The following is an 18,380-nucleotide window of genomic DNA, read 5'->3' on the forward strand; positions in this document are numbered from 1 at the left end:
GGTCAGTATCAACATTGGTAGTGACATGAGATAGAAGTACTTGAATTTAGAAGTTGATAAGTCCCACAGATAACATTTCTTTTTTTGCCAGTGAGCTTTCCAGAGTTACTGCTGGTGTATTTCTTACTCTTATAATTAAAGAGAGATACCTTATAGCAGTATTTACTTATGTTTCAATTATTTCCTTCATTTGTTGATGTTTGCTTCTGTATTTGTGCAGGTTGTTGGGCAGAATTCCAGTGGGACGGCGTGTACTCTTTTTCTGAGGACAATGAAGTCAGAAGCTGAGTCCCATACCATACTGATGCTTGAGGCTTGGCTGTACAGACACAGGTCTGCTGGTATGGGAATGTGTCAGAAGCTGGAATGCCAGTAGTTCAGGCTGTAGAGGCAGTCAGTAAGTTTATGGAAAGGGCAGTCTTGGTAGCCAGCAAAATTATGTTTGTTTCATCAGAGGAGCTACTTTGCAGCTGCAGAATGATGGTTTCAGGATAGTGTTTCAGTAAAACACGTGAGCTTATGGGCATTGTTTGAGTAATACATTCTCCAAAGAAGTTCTAATAGCAGCGTGTATAAAGACAGAGGATTCATACACCAAAAATAAAAAGCATTTGATGCAAATCATTAAAGTTGTACATATGCACCCACAATGAATTTCAAATGCATACACACTTTCCAGCTTGTCTGGATAAACAGTAAATGTCAGTTAGTGTCTGGCAATGAAGATCTCTAGCGTTAATTCAGATACTGCTTTGAAAACTGGAGTCTTTTTGAAAAGCACAGATTATAGTGGAAAAAAATACAGAGACCTTCATAGAGCATGACAACATATGCATAACTGAAGAGTCTGGCTGAAATAAAAATGTCTTTTACAGTTTAAAGGGTATCACAAACTTGAACTATAATCACTTAAAGATAAAATGGAGTAAAAGCTTGTCAAGTTTTTTTCATGCCAGCAAATATTCTCCACCCATTTTTATGTTTTTATTTAAAGGTTTTTTTTGTTTTATTCTTTTAATTGCTCTGAGGAAACTCCTTATAAGCACTGGGAAACTACTACCTTTACACAGTTTTAGAGCTTTGTAGAAAATAGTGAAAATGATTATAAATCTAAACTTTTTCAGTCAGAAGTTATGTTAGGCTTTATTGGTGAAGGAAGGGTTCCAAATGGACGTTTTATTATGTCATTTCACATGACCTGTTTGTTAATATGTATGTCAACTATAGTAAAGTATTTCTTATAAATGCTTTACTTTTAAATGAATGCTTTTGTAATCTACAAGAATGGTTAGGCTTGTAGGAAGACGTTATATTTTGTCAGACATCATTGGAAAAATAAACAAGTTTTCAGTCTTACAGTCCTTATATTTGGTCTGATTTCGTCTAATAAAACATATTACCTCTTCTTACAAACTTTTTTTTTCAGCACAGATTTTCTCAACGTGGCTGAATTTCTTTCAGAACTGTAAAAATGACTCACAAGGTTGCAGTTTTTGCAAGCAAACTTACAATATTTAGTATGTGATTATTTATAACTTATTAAGACATAGATACTCTCAGTACAAACTGATATTGCGTGTCTGTCATAGACCCAGTAACTTCACTTTTTAAACAATTTTACTTTTCCATGGATGTGCTGAGGATTTTCTTGGTTTAAAAAAAATTATTACAATTTTTGCAAGACTTTAATTTTATTCTATTAACTGAGGTGATGTCCTACTGGACACATTTACAGAGAGCTTCAGAAGGCATAAATTTGGTTTACGTGTACAATTTGTATCTGTTGATATGGTTCTAATTGCCATTAGATTTTTCTGACTAAATCCCTTTCATAGAGGGTTCTCACAGTTTTATGAGATTTGTATATGTTACCCTGTTCAATGAAGAGGAACCTAAGGACCCTAATTGTGTGCTTAGGGGCATTTAAAAAACTCTATGAGGCAGGTCTTTAACTCAATTCTCCAACATCTTACCAGTGATTTTTACTTTACATTTTTCCTCTTCTGAGGTTTAACATAGCTAAACCAAGGAGGAGGAAGCTGTAGTTAAAAAGAATGTTGTATTCTTCGTAATTTTCAGTTGTCTTAATGAGAAGGATGTTTAAATCCAGATTAATATGTTAATCCCTATTTTTATTGTTGGGTGATGTAAATTAGCTTGAAGGAAGATGTTTTGAAATGGATTGCAGTGACGCTTACATAGAAGAATTTTTGATCTGCAGCTCTGAAAGCCCTTTTCTAAGATGATGTTATGGACTTCGGTTTTCAAAAGGATGGAGGGGGGGACTGAGAAAAGCAAAACAGGGAAGAGAAAAACAAGAAGGAAATTAAAAAAACCAGCAATTACAAAGAATTTTTATTTCTGTAAATGTTTTGCAAAAAGTTAATGATACCAATTTTCACATTATTTCTTAAAATCACTTTGAAACCTACCTCTTTTAAATCAATAGAAGACCATAATTGAGTTTAATAGCAAGAAGATCAGGCATAACAGGAAGACAGTGAACGCAGAGCAATCTGACCGTCAGGTGTAATTGAGTCCCTGCTACTCTGCTCTTTCATAGGATAATAATGAGTGTAATTTACTGTGACTAGATGGAATAGATTGTACACAGACATGCAGAAAGCTCAGCAGTGCAATTGTATCTTAATTACATATCAAATGACATAGAACAAGGAAAGTAACTCCACCACTGAACTAGGTACCCAGCTTCCTTTCAAACTGCCAGATGCAAAGCTGCCAGATGCCTCATAAAGATCTCAGTTTAATCACTTCAAAAAATTCGGTTTAAGCACTTAAAAGCAAGCCTTGAAACGGAAATAGAAATATCGCAGTCCTAACCTGCAGGCTACGCAGAACCTTTTCATAGTAACTGGAGGAATAACGTGGTAAAATGCTGATGCTGGTAGGGCAGGAATAAACCAGTCCTCAAATGTTAGCTGCAGGCATAATTTAATCAGTGTAGTATTCCAAAGGGAATAATTAGTGAAAACAGCAAAATACTCTATATTCCTATACAATTTCCCTATCTCTTTAAATGTCTCTCATATTATTATTCTAGGGCTGTTTATATACAGACCTGCAGTGCCTCATTACTGTTTGGCAGTAGCTTAGTTCAACTAGTTCAAAATTCTGTGGACCCTTTTACAGTTCTAATATTATGATAAAGCCCCCTCAGATAAATGTATAGGTTTAAACTAATCCACAGTAATCAGGGTTAAAGTATCAGAAATATCAAACTAAATGCACTTTAAATCTACAGGGATTCTTTTCATGGTTCTTAATGCTTTCTTTTACATAATGTATCTGTAAAGTCCACACAAAAAACATATGGAAGCTTTTCAGGATGTAAAGCCAAACATTCTGACACTAGAAAATGACAGAATTCATGTTGTTTACAGAACTTTGATTTGCTTCTCCTTATGTTTGATTGCAAGGTAGTCATTAATGACATGAGCCCATTCAGTGCACAGAAAAGAGGACAGTCACTTAATGAGCAACTATTCAATATTTTGTTCTCTCTTTAATGCTTGATTTGGGACTCCATGCCTTATTGCTTTCTGTTCAAATCCTGCTCTGAATACAGTTACTAATTTTGTTATGGACTTTTCAGTGGTATACAACAGTGTAGGAGCTGAAAGTTTCACAAATTGAATTGAATGTATTTTGATAACATCCACATAAAGTAAGAAAAAGCATTACAGCTAATAACATTACATTGCAAGTACATTTTTAGCCATAAAAGCACAAGGTTAGAAATCAGGCTTTCAGCAAAATCCTGTACCCAGTTCATGGCCATGAAACATGGGTTTTTAAGTGGCCAATTTAAGTAGTCTGTGCAAAATGCAAAAATAGAATGCAGTCCTTCCGAGCAGCATACAAACATCTTAGCCAGCACTTACTTTTTTTTCTTCCTGCAGTCATTGCGTTCACTTTCTGCAACAAAAGAGCCAGGATCCTCTAGACAATATTGGATTCGTTACACAATCCTGACTCATCTCCATGCCACTTCTGTACACTGAGTAACTATATACTGCTCTATACAACAAGCTAAATAAGCTCCCTTAAAAATGACAGAAAAGTTGCACAGGGATAGAAAGGAGAAAAAAAAAATAGCCATCCTTGTGAGTATTTGTAGCAGGCTTGATAGTCCAAGTGTTTCCCTGCCTCTCTAACCTGATGTGGCTTCAGTGACTGCTTTGAGCAACTGTGTGTTTGAGCTTGCTGAGTGTGTAGGGTAAGCGGATAAAAGCCTGCCTTTGGAAGATGGGCAAAAAACAGTTGATGAGGTGTATGGAAGATGAGTGCTTAGATAGAGAGACGAATTCTGGTTGCCAAGGGGCTTAGGGGGATTTACTAGTAGGGAAAGGAGGCCTAATTTACCTCTGGAAGGATCTTGCTGTTTCCCACCATTGACCCAGATTGCTGATGGCCTGATCCTGACCTATGAAAGACAACAGGATGCCCTTCAGACCTGAGAGATTGAGCACTGCACCATAAATCAGTGCACCACTTCCCTCCTTAAAAAGAGCAAGATAAAATCACTTCCTCTCTTCCTTTTCCTGATGAGTGTTGGTGCTAAACCCCACAAAGTGATAACACATGAGTGGAGTTGTTGTGCCTCAAAATTCCTACCAACAGTCTTCTTGTAGGTCTCCTCCGGCTTCTTGACCTTTATATGACAATGTTTGTGAAGCTGTTGAGTACCTCTGCTTGGTCTGCCAGTAAGTGATCAATACATAAACAAGATAATTCCTGGTGGTTTTCTCATGTCTGTGGTCATCTGGATACTATTCCAAATGGCTTAAGAGCCTAGAACTCTTTAAGGTACAAGGGTGCTCTCTAACTCCCAGCTTTTGCAGTGTGGTGCAGCAGACAGTGTAGGCTGGTGCCACCATTAATATATTAAAAGTCTGCAAGTCTGTCCTGAGACAGGGACATTTTGCATAAGCACCCATTTGTGAACTGTAACAACAGCATGACGTGGCATAAAGGCCTGGTTCTGGTCTGCTGCATGGCTTTGCTTATGGTTGAGTGCCTCCAGGCAGGAGGTGCACCAAAGTGCAGTCTGCACAGGTTGTATGATCAGTGTCCTGTATGGTGATCTCATGGTCAGACACCCTTAGGATATATTGTCCTGGTGTTCCACTTTAGGGACCCTCACCACCCTATCAATACTTCCAGAGCTAGATTTTGCAGATTGTTAAGGGCTTCAGGTCTCAAGAAGCAATGTGTCACTAGTATAGGGCAATACAGACATACCAATACTGCTTTGATGGTGCCTGGAGAATTCCTGTCCCTTCTGCAGTACAGATAGACAGGACCTCCCTATACATTACCCATATGCCAGCAGAGGAGTCTGGATACTCAGGGCCACCACTGAGAAATAGAAGATGAAGAATTTGATGCATTTTTGGGCCCTGGGATGGGATATGCTCAGTGAATCTGTATGTGCTGTAAATGTAAAGAGCCTCAGGCATGTGGGAGCTGAGAGTGACAGAACATTCATGGACTTGAGCTCACAAGCTCCCATAAGTCTTTACAGAACATATTTGAACTGAGATTCTCAAAGGCTTATCTCTTGGGCCAAATTTGTGCAGTGACTCATAGGAGCAGTGAGAAGCATATTACTAATGCAGATAAATCCTCTGTTAAATTTCAAGGCTCTGCATCAAACTAGAAGGTGCACAAACTTTTTAAAAGAATAACCTTGCATTTCTTTTATTAAGATGGGCGTTTTTCCACCTTTTGCTCTCATAGATAGCTGAATGAATGGTTTAATAAGCAAGCAAACAAAATACCCTTCAGGTCGTCAGCAGTCAGACAGCACAAAAAATCTCGCTCGAACATTTAAGGTTAAAAGTTTTAACATACTGATCGTACAGATAGCAAACCTAGTAATGGATGGGTCAGGCTGCCTTAACTATATGTGTCCATATAAATAGCCAAATGACAGTTATGAGATGCAGTAACTTACTTTTGCCAGCTACTTATTCATGAGATTTTGTACTTTCTATTTCTGCAGTTATGTTCCTCAAATTAGTGTAGTGATGCAAAGTACTAGTTTTAGGTGAGTGAACTCAACCCTATATGTTTTAAATGAGAGGAATTATTAATTATTGATAGATAATTATTAATTAGACCAAACGAGACTGAACAAATATGAAATATGTGAGCTAAGCTTATAGAAACAGTTTAGAACGTGAAGGGAAGCATCTTGCACTACATGGCCTTTCAGGTTGTTTTATTACAGAAAATAAGCATAGATGTCTGAATTTCCACTAGAGAGATTTTTCTGGATGATACCTGTTCTCATTTCTATAACCAAAAGGTGGCAGCATATGTGTCTACTTTCCCTTTCCATCCATCCTATCTCTAAACTCCTAAATAACCTTACTTGCTCAGTTTGTCGGCATGCCAGGAAGTCCAGGACAATCATGCTGACTAAGGAATGCTGATGAGATCTTATATGAAATCAACTGTTTATCATCTTTAAATAGAAACAGGAGTAGATCAGCGACGGATGATTTTATTTTATTGTTTCTGTGACTGATTGGCTTTTGGAAATGTGAAGAAGGGTCAAATTTCAGCTCAGTGCTGTAAGTTCAGAAGGGACACCTACCTTTAGAGCTTAACACTTTTGTTAACAGTAATGATTAAGAAGCCCCAGCCAATGGCATCTGGCAAATACTATTGATCAGTTAGACTTTAACTTATTATTGTTCTTACTCAAGTGCTTCCTGCGTTGGTAGCCAGGCAAAAGGCCAGCAGGCATCCAAAGGAACGGCAGAGGTGGGGTGAATATCAAGGTGAAAAGGACATGAATGTACCAGCTGAGTATTGCTGCCTGAGTGTGTCACTTTCCATTAAATCTGGTAAAGAGATCTGGAGGTAGAGGGAAGCATTGTGAAACACAACATGCTCTCAGATCTGCAGAGGTGCTGTACACTTGGCATGATGCCACAAGTCCTCGGGAAACACGACTGCTACGGAACACTGCAGTCAGTGTCCTTAACAACTCAAACTACTCACATGCATATCAAACTGATTCCTGCTGTCTACACTGGCTTCTCATGCTCAAAGTCAGTCTCAGTAATGGTTTCCCAGCTGCTTTGTGGCCTGGCCTGGAAAATGTAAATGACACTGCTCTGGGATGTTGTCTGGAGTTAACAGTGCTGTTCCTAAGGCACTGTGAAGTTTTTTTACCACAAGGGTAAAAACCCTCTCAACTTACGAAAGCTGAGAACTTCAGTTAACCCCATTTTCCAGCTGGAGAATAGATACACGGAAAGGATAAGAATATGCCTGATGATTACAGGAAACTTTAGAGTCACTTTCAGTCCCCAACTCTGTAGATGCTTATGAAGAGATAGCCGAAGTACAAGCCTCAGCAGCCATCCAGTCTGAGTCTGGAAGCTTTTCTGAGGTTATACAGTATCCTTAGTTCATCTGTCTGCTCCATCTTGCACATATGGGTAGAGCTGCAACCCCACAGGGTTCTATACCGCCTGTCTTTGCTGTCCGTAACAAGAGCTAAGACTTAATGGAGAAAGTCAGTTCATTGCAGGACTGGCTATAGGATTAAGGAGAACCACATGTAAGCTGGTGCTAACAAGCAAGATGCAGATGCAGGAAGGTGGTTCAGATGACAGAGAGGATGTGGTCTTTCATCTCAGTCATAGCTGCCAGTAGATGCACTTTTGAGGAGCAACTCACAGACTGAAGATGACTATTCTAGATATTAAGGATCAGCTGAAAATATTATACGTCCCTCCAAATGGAAAGGCAAGGTTTTGGCCTGCTGTCTGTGACACAGAAGCATCACACACTTAACTAAAAAACCTCCCCAAACATCACATTCTCCCCTGTAAGGGCAGAAGATGAACAACAATGCTCGTATGAAAATTGTAAGTAATGTTAGCCCAGCACATGAATGCAAAGTACTAGAATACACGTAAGCAATGAGGCCATGTCAAAACACATATGGAGAAGGATTTCCTGTCCGTAGTCTGGGTCTGTAGAGATGCCTATGAGGGAGGCTGGAGGATTTTGATGTGGTGGTTGTATGAAGAAGCTCCTCAGCATCACAGCACCAGGTGGGTGGTTTGTTGCGCAGTATTTCTATTGCTCTGTACTGTGTGAGTGGCTGCTCCTGGCCTGTCAGTGCCTGCCGCTTGCCTTCCTGTTTAATCCATCCTCAGTTCAGTCAACTTTCCACAATGTCAGCGTTATAATCTCCTGAAGGAGACTTCAGGAGACTCCTGAAGGAGATTATAACCAAAAAAAAAAAGGTGGCACACATGGGGAGCCCCAGCCACCGCGAGTCTGTTATTCAGAACGAAGGATGCCCCTTGTCAGTTGCACTTGGTTTAATATCTAGCATTGGAGAGACAGAAAAAAAAAGGCTATAAATAATTTTCTTCTATGTACTTACAAATGCAAAGATAGGAAAATTCTCTATGAATTGCCTTATATTTTACATACTGTCAGCCAAGGGATGAGTTATTACAATTCAGCCATGCCAATGAGCAGATTTCGAAGCTGCTTGTCTGTTGCTCCATTTCCCATCTCTTGTTGAACAGCTGGTCTCTAAAAACAGAGGAAATATTTCTGTTCAGAGATTTCAAAACCAGCTTGAAAGATAGAGGACAGAGTGCACGTCGGTATGTTCCCTCCCTCAGTGTTAGTGCAGCTGGAAAATTGTCTGTGTGATAAGTAAAGCTCAGACCTTTTTAGGCCTGGAATAGTCATTCAGCGTAGGTTCTATTTTGAATGGAAAACTATTTCCTCTATCGCTTATTTTAAAAGCATCTGTAGTTCACAGTTATGCTCAAAACTGATAAGTCTGCGTGTCAAATGGAAATGCCAACATAATATGGTGTGACACGAACAGTGCCCGAACATTTTCATATGGGTTTTTTTTGCTGGTGCAACAAAAGTATTTTTTTAACATTTGTCTATCTTAGATGAACCTGGGGTCTTGAGACTGTATTTTCTTTATTCTGGATAGTTACCATTTATCCTACCTTTTACTGCCCTCTCTTTTTAACAATTGTGTTTGCAATTTAACACTGGTTAGATAGAAAAAACAGAGTTCACGGAAACAGAGGCATCCCACACCACAATATCCAGTCTCTTTTCCATCTAGATGAAAGGTCCTAGCTAAAAGGTGCAACCTGCATCAGATTTAAAGGGCTGATCTCAAGATAAAAGTTGATTCATGGCATAATCAATCTTCAGAGCCTATTTTTATGCAAAAGTTGGCAGTTTAATTCTCTGATAATTTTACTGTTTGGAAAGAGACAATTTTCAACTCCAGCTTGGAAATAACTAATTGCCAAGTACAGCATTAATAGAATCATAGAATAATCTGGATTGGAAGAGACCTTTAGAGGTCATCTAGTCCAAACCCCTGCAATGAGCAGAGTTGTCTACCACTAGATCATGTTGATCAGAGCCCTGTCCAACCTGACCTTGAACGTTTCCAGGGATGGGGCATCTACCACCTTTCTGGGAAACCTCTTCCACCACTCTCAATGTAAAAAATTCCTTCCTTATATCTAGTCTGAATCCATCCTCTTTTAGTTTAAAATAATTACCCCTTGTCCTATCACTATAGGCCTTGTAAAAAGTTTGTCCTCGTTTTTCTTGTAAGCCCCCTTTAAGTACTAAAAGCCTGCAAAAAATGTTTCCCCAAAGCCTTCTCTTCTCCAGGTTGAACAACCCCAACTCTCTCAGCCTTTCTTCACAGGAGAAGTGTTCCATCCCTCTGATCATCTTCATGGCTTCCTCTGGACCTGCTCCCCAGGTCCGTGTCTTTCCTGTGCTGAGGGCTCCAGAGCTGGACGTGGTACTGCAGGTGGGGTCTCACCAGAGCAGAGAAGAGGGGCAGAATCCCCTCCCTCAATCTGCTGGTTACAATTCTTTGGATGCAGCACAGGATACGGTTGGCATTTTCAGTGGCACAAACACATTGCTGGCTCATTCTATAGGATGAATATGGGATCCCTAAGTATACTATGTGCAGTTGTCCTCCAGGATACTTTAACATTTAGAGCTATGCCTAGTCCATAAAAACGCTCTTGTTTTGATAGTTCTGTTAGTTAATGGGAAGCAGCAGGCTTTTTGAATGATCTAATGACTCCTGACTGTGCTTAATTGCAGCCTTTAAAAATGAATACATCTGACACTTTCTGCAATAAATAAAATAATTGACGAAATAGAAACAGTTCAGCTAATCAAAGAATTGATAGTGAAACAGCAAATTTCAGAGTTTTTAAGTTTCAGAATATATGTATGCTTTTGGGTGGGGTCTTTTTTTCAACAAGTCTGAAGCAGCAAAGCAGCTTTGCAGATCTAAGTGGTAACAATAAGGTGAGGCTCTCCTGAGGTTCAGGATGAAGAGGGTTATACTGCTCGCCTGGAAATGCTTCATTTTTTTCTCTCTTCATCAAGAGGGTATTTTTTTGTCTGCAGAAACTTGGCTGGGACCAAGCGATCCTGCCTCTTGAGGAATTGAGGTCCTGCAACTGGTTGGCTAATGGGGGTGCTTTGCCTCTCTGGAAGGCAGCAGCTCTGGCTGGGCTCAGAACTCCATTTGAACCAGGAGCTGACAGCTACTGCCTCTCACAAAGGCCTCTCTAAAGAAGCTGTGGCTCCTGGCCGTGCACCAGCCCAACAGCATGCTGTCTGCCCACTTGCCATCTTGGGCGTCCTGCATTGCTGATCTGTCTTCCAAATCATGCACAAAGCCCCTCCAGTAACAGCAGTACAACAGGGCAGTGAATCAAATTGTGCACATCAAGGGAAAAATGTTAAATCCTTGTAGCTTTAAAATTGCAGAACAGATGTTCTTTGCTTTTAACTCAAACCCATTCAAGTTTAAATACAAAAACAGCTGAGCCAAGCAGGAGTGTTTCGGGCTTGAAAAACCCACTGGAACCAGTGAGGAATGGTAGGTTTGTTTTGTTCTCACACCAGTTAATTAATTCTGTTTAAAGTGCTTTCTCTAAATCAACTTCTGTGCCAGAACAGTGTATGAAAAAATTAGCAATTGTTGGGGTTAAGTGAGGATCATTATAGAAGTTGTAATCCAGCTTTAACAACCCTGTGCTCTGTAACCACGTTTATCTGCCGTGTATAGCGCACACTTTTTCAAACACTGAAGAGAGCCCTGGTACTTCTGTCAAAAGAAGTAATAAAAGAAGTCATCTGATATTACTTGAAAACCTTTCTTTGCCTCAAATATATTGCAAAGTTGACCTAAATCCACTAGAATGTTTGTTTGGTTTTTAAATCTTGAAAAGTATTTCCTTCAAATTGCTTATTAAAAAATCTCCCCATGTGACAACTGCATTTCCTAGATATGAACCCATTGCCCCATAGTGATTCAGGGTCATATTAGATTAGACAGTAACTCCAGAGAGGTGGCTACTCCTCTTGGCAAAATTAGTGTATCACAAGCGCACCATTAGCATAGACATTGCATAAATTTATGCTTTGAAAAAATGGATCTTTTAACCCACACATAATCACTTTTTTCTCCCTCCTGATGCAATTTCCAGCATATAGTGGGAAACTACATTAAAGATACCTGCATTTTGAGAGGTTGCTGCTGTCTGGGATAAAAATGCAGGATATTTACTCAAAGAAGATTCCTTGCCATGAGAAAAATATTTATGCAACTGAGAGCACTGCCTTGTTCTTTTCTTTCCTTTTTTGAGATGTGGAGATGAGAAGCAGTTTGTGCATTATCACAGATTCAAACACATAATGCAGGATGGCATTATGGGCTGCCCACATTCCTGGGGACAAGGCGGTCCTCTCTGTTGCAGACTTCTCATCCAGAAGCACTAATGAGGTGTAACCAGGTGGTTACTGCCTTGTCTTTCCCACACCCCTAAAAATAGGTAGAAAGTCCTAGAAAAGTCAAGATGGACCTCAGGGTGGAGAGGGTGGAGAACCTCTACTGAGGGACTGTATAGTAATCCTACTTTCCTTTTCTCTCAGATACCATACTGTCCTGTACACATCTCTAAGCACCTAGTGAAGTATCTTCTGTGATTTCTCTTCCCCCTCACCTCGAAAATTTGGCTGCACTGTAAGTAACCTGCTCCTGCTTTTAAACATAAGCATTGTTTCAAGCTATTAAAATTGTATAAGCACCCTTCCACCTCCCACTCAGGCAGTGCTGAGTTTTGGAAGAAGTATTCAGCTGTTTAGGCAGGCAGATTCACTTATCAGACAGATGCACTTAAGGCTTTCTGACAGTTCTGGATTCCTGCACAACAGTGAAAATCCTGTTTTTCTTGATTTGCTGAGGTTTAAATTTCTAAAACCAGTAATCCTCAGAATTCGTGGTAATGAGGCATATCTAGAGAGTACCCATACAACAAAATTGCATGGTGACATCCCATTCCTTATGATGCTTCACCCTGACATCTGCATCCCTTGAGCAGTGCTTTGTAGCTCCTGGATCAGTTCTACACCTTCAAAGTCAGGATATCTGTTTCTTCCTCAGAGTGCTGTATATCGCTATTGACATTTTTGAAAGTGCCTAGAAAAAAATTACTTTTTGTCCACCTCCAAATATAAAACATTCTTGTCCATCACAATTATGCCAGTCTTGTCTGAGGACTTGAAAGGTTTAAGAAAATGGATTTTTTTCTCCACTTTTCCAGCTAAACTAGCCATTCTTTTTCTCTCCCCTACCCAACCTATTTTCTTATCTCATACCACTTTTGCTGTTAATTGAAGCTCCTCGCATTTGTCTGCATCCTGCATGACCATTCTTGCTCTTTTCTCCACAAAAATCTCTCTTCAATCTGACCTGTATGTGAAGCTGCTGCCCATGTCCTTCAGCCTACTTGACAAAATTAAATTTATCATTACCTTCTTATATCAGCAAATGAGTAATAGATGAATCTTTACCCTTGAATAGAGAGATATGGGGTTACAAAGAGTTTTCTTTTTATGGACAAACAACTTGTTATTTTTTCGTCCACAAAAGGAAAATAGTCATTTTCCTGGATTTTCAGTTTTCTAAGATTTTCTGCTATCTATTACACTTAGAATCATAGGATGGTTTGGCTTGGAAGGGACCTTTAATGGTCATCTAGTCTAGCCCCGCTGCCATGGGGAGGGACATCTCTCCCTGGATCAGGTTGCTCAAAGCCTGATCCAGCCTGACCTTGAAATAACATAGATCTGAATGTTTTAGAGTTTTTTAATACACCTATGGTCTTGGCATATTTGTTTCCCTTCTACATCCTCATCCCCTTAGAATACACTTTTTTTTTTTTGCCCACAGGAGGGATTTTTGTTGCTTTTTAAGTGGGTAGATGTGAAGATTAGAAAACTTCAGGAGAAAAAGGAGCATTTCAGTGGAACATTTCAGCATTTCAGCCTCCTGGGAGGTGACTAGTTATTGAAAGACTTATTGAGAGAAAGATGTTGCGGCATTTTCTAATTCTGGTCAGACTCCGGATTCACCACATTTCTTCTGAAGCTACTTGTGCAGACAAATGCCTTCAACAGGATTTATTTGTTCTCAGCTCTCTTCAAGTGCATTTCTGCATAGTCTCAGAGCTGCAGAACTGCGTTGTGTTTCTTAAGATGAGTTTGATATTGCTGGGGCATGAGCTGCTTAACTGCCTTGCATATTCTAGCAGGCGTTGGAAGTGAACAGTGAATGAACAGTCTTAAAGCAGAGCTGCCATGCATTTTTCTGCCTGGATGGGCATCTTGCACTAGCTAGAGCCTAGATGCTGTCTTTCTGCACACATTAATATGATTTACAGCAGTGTGCAGTGAGAGGCAATAACACAGCCAGGAGGACATATGGAAGAAAGCAAATATATTTTCCAGCATGCTAGAAATGAAAGAATACATTGCTTAGAAACTGAGACTGGATGTCAAAACACAGGAAGGCAAGCACCTTCAGTGTGGGATGTGTCCTGCAGGGCATTTGGACAGCACTGAGGGTGCTAATGCAGGTTGTCAGTAGTTGCTACTACTAACTGTGATTTAGTAAATAAGAAGACTAACATAGGATTCTTCATATTTTTTTCCTTCGGAAGAAGAACCTTATCTGTTGGTTTGAGGGAAAAAATCTGTTTTTTGCGAACAGTTTGAGAAAGTTCTCCAAGGAACAAATAACCCGTTCTACCCTGGTGGTCACTGTGTCTCCCTTCTAGAACGATAGCCAAGATGATGACTCGGGGAGCTTAATCTGTTAATGAGTGTGCGTTAGAACTCAATCCCTACCTAGATCAAGTTCTAGACCTCCTGTGGATGTGAGTTTCTCCTAGCTCTGATCACTCATTCTTAATTCAGTCACTTATGCTGCACCTACTAGCCATGCTTTTAGCAGTGATGGTACTAGTCTTTCTTTCTTTCTTCCAGCTTCTCAGCCAAGATTGTGAGCACTATAATGATACTTAAGGAATATTACTTGCTTATTTGTCACTACCCACTGTCTAAAAACATCCCTGGATTACAAATGAGGAATTTATTCACAAGACATTTCGAAAGCAGAGATGAGTAAGCTCTTAGCTGGAAACTGTGCAGTCACAGTTAGTTCAACATTAGGATAGTATTGCACTAATCAGTTTGCAATTTGTAGCAATGTGATTGTAGAAAGGAGAAAAAAATTACAAAAATGAGAAGGCATATCTGTCATCTTGCAAATATCTTGTAATCATGAACTCAGGTTAAGGATGCTGTTTTCAAACATAAATCGTTGAAGGTACATCCATCTTTAGGCCATTAAATCATAGCATTCTTAATGTCAAAGTTATGGATTATCAATGAGATCCATAAAAGTCATCCTGGATCAATCTCAAGTGACTATCTGTGAAGGAGTTGATTCCTAGAGCAGGTAATGTATCTGGAGCCCCCTGACTGCAAATCTGGATTCTGAAACTGTCGAGTCCTTATGCAGACTTTGGATAATAAACACCTTTTTGGTAAAAAAGGGTCATTGATAGTCTTCCAATTTCAGCAATCTCATTTCCATTAGTTTCCTCAGTTGCTGTTGAATTTCAAGGCAGCCTTTACAAGGAAACTGGTTAACAGTGCACTGCTTGGCTGAGAATTCTCTTTATTTTTCTAGGCCACCCATGTTAGAAGAGGCCTCTGGACTCTGTAGTCTGGTTCTAGAACAGGAAGCCTGGAAGGATAACAGTGCGTTCCCCTCCAGTTCAAAGCCCATTCATGCATATTTGTGTGGTTGGTGTGCTCAAGACATCCCTGTGGATTTAGCAAACTAGTTAAAGTTGCGAGTATTATGTACCTAGAAATAACTCAAGCGCAGCTTGGAACACAGCTTATTTCCCTCAAGATGTGTGTGCAGGAGGGTGGATAGGGACAGTGCAAGCCAAGGATAGCTCAGCTAACAATAACTCTCCTGAATATTGCCATGGGATTTTTAAACACTTTTCAACTCCCGGAAAGATGCTGAAAGATTTGTCCTCAGTTTAGCATCTCATCCAAAAAGTAGTAAGAAGTTCTGACAGTGCAGGTCTCCCTGAGTGCTGTGTGGAAGATTCAGACTTGGACATGAGCCCAGTCTCCGTGTTGCACTGAAACTCAAGACTTTCAGAGCCTAGAATGATTTCAGATGAGCCAAACTCTGACAGATAGGAATTGTGGGAATCAGAGTTACTGACAAGGAAATTATTCCTAAAATTACTGTTGAGGAAAATTGAAGGAGGAAAAATTTCAGTTATTTGCTGCTACCAAGACATGCAAGACCTGCTTAGGGAACAAAGGAAGGTCATAATCTGGTCACTCTGACACTTCCCAAGAGCTTTAAGTTGGAAAGAAAAGAATAAGAGGCTTGTACTATGAATAGCTCATATATCAGAGTGTGGGACAATGTGATCAGCTGTAGGTAGTTTGGCGTTATTATTCATCAAATCCGCCTGAAGGCTTCCATCAACACTCCAGGCTGGTGGTGCTGCATGAAGAAGTGCAAACATAGCCCCTGCCCTCCAGCATCTGCAGCCTGGGATTTCGGCAGGGAATCAGGGAGAGGTGTGAGGCAGTGAGATATTGATATAACAAGCACATCTGCATTCTGTCTGCAGTCACAGCCAGCTCCCTCTCCAGGCTCTGCCAGGCAGCAGCGCTTTGTAGGATTCGTGGCAGAGGTAAAACTTGAAAGAGGATTTGAAGGAAGACAAGATGGTACCTTGTGGGGAGATTTTTACCATGATTTAGAGAGCAGGCTGTGAGAAAGCATAAAAGTGTCTGTGGGAGAAGTGACAGAATCTGTTATCTTTAGTGAAGGAAGAAAGTTTTCTGCTGTGACAGAATATTAGATTTAAGAACCAAGGAGAGACCAAGCAGTGAAGAGGCTTAGATGTAAAGGCTTCAGCTTTTCTCCCAATCCTGCAGAAATATTTATAGTATCAAAACACGTGCTATCAAGATGAAAAATTGAAATCTCAGAAACAGTGGTTTGATGCTTTTCGGATGATGGGAATCTCGGGGAAAAAGAAAATCCATTGTTTTCAACTTCATTATAAAAAGAAACCATAAATTCTCTCTGCTTACCGTATGAATGATCCTGGGAGTTGAGGGGCAGATGGGAGTTGAGACATTCCAGCTTTAATTTGTCACTTTTCACACTGAGTCTAAGATGCTGCCTGACCACCACTGCAACTTGGGGCACATCAGTGAAATTGCCACCAAGGGCTGTTGTGCAGGTGCTGTATAGCCCCAGGTCTGGGTTGTACTTCCAGATCTGGGGTGCCCTCAAGCTAGTATCTGTACCAGCCATGCTTTGTGCATAAGGAAAATAAGAGAAGGAAAGATTTTGTTAGGGTTGTAATGTTCTGGTGGGGATGTTCCCTAATACCCTTAGCAAAAGAGCTGCTCTCACTGTGCTGAGCATGAAATATGTTTTTACTCTGTTAAGCTTAGGCTTAAAAAGGAAATAATCTTGAAGCAGAAAGCCAGAATTTGAAATTTTTCAAGATTGTCTTTTTTTCAAAACAGTTTTCAAATAAAAATATCCTAAAATGGAGGTCTTTACCTTCTCTGTGGAAAATCTCCTTCTTAGTGAACAGATATTTTCTGGTTGAGAAAATATTAGCTGGAGTGAAGAGAAAAGATGATGCTTAACACAGTATAGAGTGGAGAGAAGTGAATGAAGGGGAAATGTGGTTAAAACACTGAAAAGAAAGTTGTTCCTTGTAGTTCAAGTAAATTTAGGACAAGGCTAATGAAGGCAGGTCACAGTAGGTGGTATGAGATGTGTAGAGCGAGGAGTTTGGCAGCTGAGAATGGCAGAATCAGATTTTTAAAATGGTATTTAATGGCCTCAGAAGCCCATTGTGTAGGTCTAGAAGAATGAATCAATGATAATCCCCAGACTATGGGGGCTGGCTGTTAACTATTGTGGTAGAGAAAGGACAGGATTTGGGAGAACAGCGTAAGATTTACTGGGAATGATCAAGAGCACAGATTAAGAAAAGACATATATATATATATATATATATGGGCTGTAAGATTTACTGGGAATGATCAAGAGCACAGATTAAGAAAAGACATATATATATATATATGGGGGGGGTGTAGATGTGTGTGTATGTAAATGTCTGTCTTATTTAGCAGGAGGAGGGGCCAAGGTGTGAGATCAGACATCAAAGAGTGATCATGAATAGAGTTCTATATTTGTAATTTGTGTATAGGCAGATACTTAATCAGACCAAATCCTGTATAGTTATCTCTATGAGAACAATGCTAAACCTTATTTGCCCAAATGAACAGTCTCTAAAAAGTATTTTCCCTTTCTGTTTTTGTGATTTATAGGGATAGCAGCACTACACTTAATCCAGTCTTGACATTGCTTGTGGATGCTGTGGCTTCATATAGCGTCATAGGTACAAACCGAACAACCTGAAATTTTAGCATCTTACTTTAAATGTTGAATTAATGGGAGAAAATCATTCCCCTAGGGCTGTACAGGAGAGACAGATTATAGAGCGTATTGAAAAGAAAAAGTTAGCCAGAAATTTAGTCTGCAAAGGAGTTTCTGCTCATGATTAAAAAAAAAAAAAGAGGTTGTGTGTCTGACCATCCTGGACACTGAGTGCCTCCAACTTTCACCATAAAAGCATTTAAGATTGAGTCCCTACAGAACTGACTAAAGCAAACACAGAGCATCTTCCCTTTGTTCTGTGCATGCTTCTCAGTGCTGTGCCTGCTCTCAGCTATGCTCATTCTGTCTGGAACAAGAACTGCTAGTGTCCACTTTGTGATAGGAAATATTTTTGAGGGGCAGATGCAACCCCTGAACTCAGCTTTGAGATTTGTGCCCTGTTATTGAGTTGCATTCAGCACAAGCACAGTCAGAGTTGTGCTGGATTATAGCT

The sequence above is a fragment of the Cuculus canorus genome, chromosome 4, assembly GCF_017976375.1.
Source record: "Cuculus canorus isolate bCucCan1 chromosome 4, bCucCan1.pri, whole genome shotgun sequence".
NCBI classification, from domain to species: Eukaryota; Metazoa; Chordata; class Aves; order Cuculiformes; family Cuculidae; genus Cuculus; species Cuculus canorus.